General features: G+C 59.1%; 1 long non-coding RNA gene across 2 annotated transcripts; it reads left to right on the top strand.

Moving 5' to 3' along the window:
* Positions 1 to 20: 20 nt before the first annotated feature.
* LOC148216184 (uncharacterized) lies at positions 21 to 7,175 on the top strand. Of its 2 annotated transcripts, none has more exons than XR_015795821.1 (3): positions 21 to 174; positions 5,271 to 5,721; positions 5,987 to 7,175. It is a non-coding gene; the product is annotated as an uncharacterized LOC148216184 (long non-coding RNA). The 2 variants fall into 2 exon arrangements; XR_015795822.1 differs by having other exon boundaries at positions 5,271 to 5,726.
* Positions 7,176 to 8,266: the final 1,091 nt, after the last annotated feature.

Here is an 8,266-nt window from a genome sequence, read left to right as displayed (position 1 = left end):
GGAAGGGCGCCCGCGCCGATTGGCCGGCCGCGCCCGCCCCCCTCCCCGCCCCCGCCTCCAAGGAGGCTCTTCCCGGGCCGCCCTCGGGCTGTTCGGGGGCCCGCCCGCTGCTGTTCGCGCGGACAGGGCGGCCGCCCCCCGAAAAGGCGGCCGGGCGGATCTGAGCGAAGTCAGGTGAGCGGGGTGGGCGGGGCCTCCCGCAGCGCGGGAAAACGCGAGGCTCCGGGATCCAATCAGGAGCGGGGGCGTGTCCCTGTCCGTGGCGTGCTCCTCCTCCTCCTCCTCCTCCTCCTCCGAAGCAGGCTGAAGGCCAACCGGGCGAGAGCCCGGCGGCCGTGCCGTCACTGCCTCTAGCGGCCCTCTGGTGCGGGCCCCGGGTCCCCTTCTCCACCAACCAGACCCTCCCGGAGAAGGCCCCGCGGGCCCCAGCCAGCCTGCCGACGGGCTCAGCCCGAGGACGCCGAGGGGAAAGGACGCCACGGGGTGATCCTGTCCGTGCCTCGCACCAGCCTCCTCTGGCCCCGGTGGCGGGAGGAGCCCCAGAGCGGCTGAGGCGAGTCGGGGCCGCGCGCCGCCCCCGCCGCCAGCGGAGAGCCGAGCCCCCGGCGGCCCGGGACAGCCGCTGCGCCGGCGGAGCCGCCCCCCGAAGAGGCGCCCCGAACCCCCGGAGCCGGGCCAGCGGCTGGCGGCTCCTCCGGGCCCTTCGGCGGCCGCGCGGTCCCCCCGCGGGGGCCCGGAGGTCGCCCGCCCGCCCCGCGCCGCCACTGCGCCGTCCCCGCGGCCTCGGGCCAGGGTCGCCGAGCAGCCTTCGAGCGCGGCCGGCTCCCTCCAGCCGCCTGGGGGCCGATTCGGGGCCGGCGGAGCCGGGCCCCGAGGCTCCGAAGGGCGCCCAGCTCAGGCGGCCACGGCCGAGGCGGCCCGCGGCGCCCTCTCTCGGGGGCCTGCCGGGGCCGCTGCCCGCCCCAGAGCCCCCCCCGGCGCGGCTTCTCCGCCGGCGCGCTGGGTCACGAGCACAGCCCGGCAGCCGGCCTCGGGGAGGCTTGCGCGGACCCGAGTCTTCCTCCCGCAACGGACGGGCGTCGCGCAGCAGCGCCCTGAGCCCTCCCAACGCAGCCGGGAGCGTCGCAGCGCTGCCGGAGCCTCCCGGCCCCGAAAGTGCCTCTTAAATGGCCTGCTCAGGAAGGGGCCCGGGCGTTTGGCGTCATGCGGAGCCTGGCGCTAACCCGTGAGAAGAGAGAGAAAGCGTGAGGCTCAGTCCCCGCGTAAGCACGACGTTCAGAAGGAAGCCGAGATCAACCCGTTCCCACGTCGGGGCTGCGGGCGCGCCTGTTCCGTAGCCCAAGGGGAGAGCAGCAGGCGGGAGCAACCCGCCCAAGTTTGCCGAAGTGGCTTCAGACGCCACCGAGGCAACGGGCTTAATGATGCTGACACGGAGCCGACTCTTGGAGGACTCACATGCATGAGGAACCAGAGGAGAACCGGAACGGGAGAACCAGAACAGCGGCCTCCCGTGCTTGAACGTCTAAAAAAAATCTGCTGATGTGCTTTGCCAGTTTCCTGGAGGGTTTACATGTTTACCTTGTTGGCCTCTGAGCACGGGCAGTGTACAAGCAATGTGAATAAGTAAACACCTTGTGGCAGGTCCCGGCTGGCGTGTTTGTCGTGCCCTGCCTGGAGAGGTGCTCGCTGCTGCTGCTGCTGCTGCTGGCGACAATCCGACCGTAATCCCTCTTCCTGGGGAGGAGGCTTCGTCACTCACCTCTTCCTCCCTCCCTCCCCGCCTCCCTCCCTCCCCGCTTGTCCCTCGTCGCCCGGCCAGATGTGGCATTGAGAGAAAGGGGGAAGCGTGCCTGCCCCCCAAATTTGTACATCTGTCATAATTCCCATCATTTTCAGCTCCACTGCCAGGGGAATGAACAAAGGAAGCTGGCGATTAACTTCAAAGAACTTTGTTGGAGAGGAATAAAGATATTTAGGGCCTATTTTGCAAACTAATTGCATTTGCATATTTATGGGATTTACTGATATAGCAGTAATTAAAAACTATTTAGTAGTCTTAAAGGACACATAACTCAGTTGCTGTTTGCATAATAAACACATCCCTTATTACGTTTATTATGTTTGCATAATAAACCTTTCACATCTCGATAATTCAGAGGGCCATTCCGGAGAGGCCGTGCCTGGATCGGCGCTTTCCGAGCGAGCAGAACTCGGGGCGCGGCAGAGCCCCAGGCCCGCAGGACGGGGAAGGAGGAAGGCGCCTCGCGCCCAAGTTCACACCCAGCGGCAGGAGACCGAGCGGCAGAAGGAGGGAGGCACGGAGGGGCCCCGCCGCCGCCGCCGCCCCACCCGGTTCTCTCCTAGTTTAATTGCCGAGGAACGGGATGCTGCTGGATTCCCAGGAGTCCCGTTTAGCCAGCAATCTCTGAGGTCTCTCCAGGATGAGTTGCCTACACTAATCTTTCTGAACCCAGGGGCGGCGGCGGCATCATCATCACCATCAATCATCATCATCTCCAACAAATAGAGACGCATCGTTCCGGGGGTCTGTTGCCTTTCCTAACTCGCCGTCAGCCTAGGCCTCACGGACATCCCCCCACGCGAGGCGACGCCTTTCAGAACGTCTCTTACTCTCTCCGGCTTCCTCCCAGCGCGGAGTCGGGTGGGGACTGGAGGGTTGGGGCCTCCGAGTCACCTTCTCCCTCCCCAGATAGTTTCCTCTCCCTGCAAACCAACCGACGCCGGGAGTTCCAACAATAGCCGGTTTGTCTGAAAAAGGGGAGGGGAGGGAAGGGGAGAGGCAGCTTCGATTTCTCCCCCTTCTGCCACCCCTTACGGCGACCCGGCCTTCCTAACCGTCCAGTGGCGATGCGTCAAGAACCATCCAGGAGCAGGTTCTCCCTGCGGGGTCCCATTAAGAGAACCGGCCTTGTAGGAACCCTCTTCCACCCCCCACCCCCCAAGGGTCTTGCTTTTATTTTAGGCGCAAGTCCCCACTTTCGCCTCCTGCAAATGCCGGCGAGGGGGGAATGTCGTTTGCCGCCCCTCCGGGGAGAGCTCCGAGGGAGCTTTTCCCCGAGCTCCGCGGTGCCCCGGGGAGTCCCCCGGCCGCATCGCCGGCCTCGCAGCGGCTGCGGCGTCGACCCCCGCCAGGCCCAGCTCCCAGCCCCTCCCTGGACGCGGCGCCCTTCCCACAGCCCGGGGAGAGGCAGCCGGCGCGGCACGCGACGCGAGGCCATCTCCTCGACGGTCCCCCGCTGGAGCGCGGCCCTTCGGCGGCTGGCCTGCGAGCGAGCGAGCGCCAGCGCCAGCGCCGGACCCCGCGGCTGAGATTTTGCCCGCCCCGTTGGCCGTTCGCCCCAGCTCAGCAGGGAAGGCGAGGCTGCTCCCCGAGGGCTCTCCGGCGCGGGGAGCGGGGAGAGAAGCGCAGAGCTCTTTGGCGTTTCTGAGGGCCGCTCAGGAAAGCGTCGCTTGCGATTTGGGGCCTCCGAGTCACCTTCTCCCTCCCCAGATAGTTTCCTCTCCCTGCAAACCAACCGACGCCGGGAGTTCCAACAATAGCCGGTTTGTCTGAAAAAGGGGAGGGGAGGGGAGGGGCTGAAGTGCCTGCATGCGGGATCCAGACAAAATCTCATTAGCTCTCAAACCACATGGGTTTCTGGGTTCACTAATTCCTATTTCACATTCACTTCCTCGGTCTAGAGTCTTGAATGAGATCTGCAGCATGAAAACCCTATTAGCAGGCAACCGAGCCTATTACCTCCCCCCCCCCCAAATTAAAATGACTTTGAGGCTTGGTGGGAGAGGTGGGTGGGCAGCCCACTGGGGAGAGCTGTCAGAGGAGGAGGCCTGGCGCAGGTGGGGGAGGACCACGCCTTGCTCACCTGCTGCCAAGGCTGTGACCTGATGCCAGCTCCACCCCACCACCCACCTGCACTCCCTGCCTGCCCCCTCAAACCCCAAAGGAGTAACCCCAAGGTTACTGGGGCTCGCTTCCGAGCAAGGGTGCATGGGATTGCAGCCTCCCTCACATCAGCGAGAATCCAGAGGGCGCAGCCGTTTCACGGTCACCTGGATTCCTTGCAGCCCAGATCTGGTAGCCCTTTATAAACCTAGAATGTGGTGTTCGAATAAATACATCCAATTTACTCGGGGAAGATTGGAAGAAATTAAAGCGAGCTGCAGCGGGCCAGAAGGATGCCAGTCAGCTGGCTGTGATTGAAGCCGTGCGGTGGCAAGGCGCTCTTGTCAGTTCCCGATGGCTCCAGGAAATTAGCACCTTTCGTCCTGCTTCCAGGTCTGTAGTTCTCAACAACCCAAGAACTCTCCCTTCCCTCACTGGATGTGGTAGCTCCTGAGCAAGGGGATGAGGCCTGTCCGGGCAGTGGGAGGCCGCCGCGATCTCTCTTGACCTTCTTGACCGCCATGGCGGTCCCAGACATGGTGAAAACGGCTTCTAACTCATTTACAGCTGGTGGCCAATGAAGACGAATGCCTTGGATTCCTGCGTGGGGAATGGCTTTAAATAAAAGCCACCCCCCCACCCCCCGAGACACACTTTTAGCCACAGAGACATAAATGTGGCATGCTTTTAATTTTACATCACCGGGTACAATGGATTAGCAAACGGGAGCGAACCCTCTACTTATCTGGGGGATAACACCAGTTGCTGAAGAGGCACAAAGAAAAATATTTTAGCATTTCGAGAGAGCGGTGCTGAGGTGCTGTTAAAGGGAATAAGTTCTTCTCATTTGCTCAGCAAAGCAGCTTCTCCATAAATGACAATCAGAACATTTTTGTCCAGAACGTTCCACTGTTGTGATGAAGTAGGATAGACAAGGATTGATGGTTATAAGCAACAAAGGGGTGGCTTTTTCATGTGAATCCAGAGAGAATTCCCTTTAAAAAAAGAGGGGGGAAAGAGAGGATTTCAGGCCCTAATTTCCCCGATCTCAGATCACTGCTGGACAGTTTATTTATGGCAGAAGGCAGTGATCTCACAGGGGTGAAAGATGAGCGCTCTGCCCTTGCTCAGGGACATTGTTCCAACCACCCAGAGTCACTTCCTCATGAGATGGGCAGTGTCTAAATTCGAAATATAAATAAATATAAATAAATGTCCCAAAATACACTTTTCACCCCTTCTAGGTGCGTTCACCTGTCTTCCTCAGCGTGGTGGTTTTAGGGGTACAAGAACCCGTGGTTCACCAAAATGTGCAACGTGTGAACCGAGCCTGCGATTCAGACTCGGATTTGCTTTTTCTCCTCAGGTGAGGAAGAGACCGGGAGCCTCATGGGCAAGCGCATCCAGGGTGTGTGGGTGTGTGTCAAAAAGTCAAGACGATAGCCATGGCCACACCATCAAGGTCGCCACGTTGACTTGTCTGAGCCCTCTGGAGATGCCCCTGGTCTAATGATCTGTTGGGGGAGGGGGTCCTTATCTTGAGGACAGAGGACCCAGCTTGCTTGGGCCAACTTCCCTGAGGGAGCCCGTGTGGCCAAGTAAGGAATGCCATGGAAGAGCCTCTGCAGGAACCTGGTGGAGGTCCTCTCAGATGGGAAAGGCGGAGCCTGGGCTGACTCCAAACAGTGCCCTATAATCCAGGGGACGGTCGGAGACTGTTCAACAACTACATGCAGATAAGCCAGTGTTTCTCAACCTTGGCAAGTTTAAGATGTGTGGACTTCAACTCCCAGAATTCCCCAGCCAGCCATGGGGAGGTAAGGTGAGAATCTAGGAGGCAGAAGGGGTGGCATTTACTCCTGCGTTGCCACACCAGGATGATGATTTCTCCTTCTCCTTCTCCTTCTCCTTCTCCTTCTCCTTCTCCTTCTCCTTCTCCTTCTCCTTCTCCTTCTCCTTCTCCTTCTCCTTCTCCTTCTCCTTCTTCTCCTTCTCCTTCTCCTTCTCCTTCTCCTTCTCCTTCTCCTCCTCCTCCTCCTCCTCCTCCTCCTCCTCCTCCTCCTCCTCCTCTTCCTCACACAGATTCTCCATGTGTCCTTGAGACGCGGCAGCCTCTGAAGAAGCCCCAGCCAAGGCCTCAGCAGCTGCATGCGCTAATGGAGGCAGCCTTTGGCAGCCATTGCCGCGCATGAAGCACCCTCGCTCCGTCTTCGCTGCTTCTTTTGTTGATCTTTCCCCTCCTGTTTTATACCCATAAAAGGGGGGAACAATCTGACATCCTCCAGTTCTTAGGAGGGCCTTGGGGAAATCTGATTAGACAGATAATCTAAGCAACAAAGAAAAAGCTCCAATTTGTTTAGATTGAGTTTCGTCAATGCTGAATCCCACGTCCCTTCCTATTCCACTCCAATGACTAGGAGCCTCCCAGACAGACGCCAAGCATCTGTTCCAGCAGGATGCCAAACTGGCGGAAGACAAATAAGAACATGGAGGAATTATTGGGATGTTTGCTAACCACCCATTTCAGGCTAAGTAGGCTCCCCATGTTAGGAAGACTAATGAATTCCAATTCTCCCAAATATCCTTTGCTTTTAACAAGCGAGATGGAAGGGATCTGTACATGCACACGCCGGGAAGGGAAGGCAGAGTTGTGAATGATGCAGCACGGGAAGCAATTACGTTGGCCAGCTGGCACAGCGAGAAACTCAGAAAGGAGACAAGCTTCACTTCTGTCTCCCTAGCTTTCCCCCTCGTTGGCATGGGAAGACGGGGCAGAGAAGAGAACTTCCTCAAAGGTGGCCAAAGGACAATTGAAAAGGATCGTTCCAGCTCTTTCCTGCTTCCAGGAGAACCCACCGACCGACCCACCGAAGCAGGTGGAGGCAAGGGCTCGTCCCCCACCCTTCGGTGTGAGAGTTTCCGTGCTAGCCCCACCCCGGGCTGGCAGATGAGGGGGTTCTGGAGCCTCCCTTTCTTACACCACTTGGGCCTCTTGCGAGCTCTGCAGCTTCTCCATCCCTCCTGGGCGATGATGGCACCTTTCCTGCCCGCCTCGCTGTGATGCATCTCCTCCCACCAGAGGTGGCAAAGCGGAAGGATAAGATTCCTCCCTCATTCTTTCTGAAGGACTGGGCTCTTCTAAACTTTCCAGTAAGAACGGCTGACTTCCATGCTCTGTTTTCAAACCCTGCACATGTAGAGAATAGGCATCATTCTTAGCAACATGCTTAATGTCAGAGGAGCTAATGGGGGGGGGGGGGAGAGAGAGAGAGAGAGAAGTGGGTGATTTGCTTATGGTGCCAAGGGCCTGCAGCCTGCCACTTCATCAATGGTGATTTTCCAGGGCCTCGAAGACGCAAGAGCTGGACACAAAGAGCTGGGGGTCCGCAGCAGCAGCAGCAGCAGCAGCAGCAGCAGCAGCAGCACGGGAGGTGGGGTGGGAGGAGTTCCTAAGGACCCATTTCTTAAAACCAAACCGGACATCAGGCTCAGCTCCTGCTAATCTGAGACTGGGATGAGATGGGGATGAGGGATGGCAAAGGAAAGTTAGCCAGCTGAAGGATCTCACCTACCTAGAAGCCCCAGCGGGTGGGAAGAAGCACCTCTTCTTCATGCTTTATTGCTGGGCCTGTCCCTCTGAACGTTCCTCCCCTTTGGACCCCCAGGAGATTGGGGTGGGGGCATCCCACTCCCATCTGGCCTTGCTTGCATCTGGACTGGGGGGAGGGGCCTAATGACAACCCCTGAGCAGGCCCTTTCCTTGCATTTACAATAGGAGGACAAAGCATCCTTGAAGGCCCCATGGAAACCATTTGGCATTATGTTATCTCAGGGCAGAAGAGCCACCCAACACTTTCCCTATCCGGAATCTCTTCTCTCTTCCCTCTTGGCATTTCTACTGACGCTTTCTGCCTCCCCCGGCCATTTCCCTTCTCCCTCGCTGTTGGGCAGCCTCTTCCTGAGGCACCGAGTGAAAGCGATGCCAAAGACAACAGGTTCCTCCTGAGGAAGGAGGGTGGGTCTGTAGAGTGGCTATGACAAGGGAATCCCTCGAGCACACTGCCAGCACGGTGTGGGTGGTTCCCTTAGTGCCCTCATGGCGTGGCTCCCAGAGAGTCAGGACCCATCAGATTCTGCCCCACCCATGCATCCTCGCAAGGTGGGGAGGCTGAGGGGGCCCCACTCTGTGACGCCAAGGGGGTGGGGGCCCCACAGGGCATGGGCCATCTGTAGCTGCCCCCCTGCTATGGAGTCAGTTTTTGTGATTACGCAAAACACCCCAAGCCTTCTTGCCTTTCCTGGGTCGCGCAAGAGCTGGTTGTCCCACCAAGCATTTTGGCCCTGAGGGCTCCGGGTGCTCCT

The sequence above is a fragment of the Python bivittatus genome, unplaced genomic scaffold (genome assembly GCF_059951505.1).
Source record: "Python bivittatus isolate LINGU-HERP-01145 unplaced genomic scaffold, Pbiv_v1 ctg000320_np1212, whole genome shotgun sequence".
NCBI lineage: Eukaryota > Metazoa > Chordata > Lepidosauria > Squamata > Pythonidae > Python > Python bivittatus.
The sequence above is the reverse complement of the archived record's forward strand: the minus strand, read 5'-3'. Positions and strand labels throughout refer to the sequence as shown.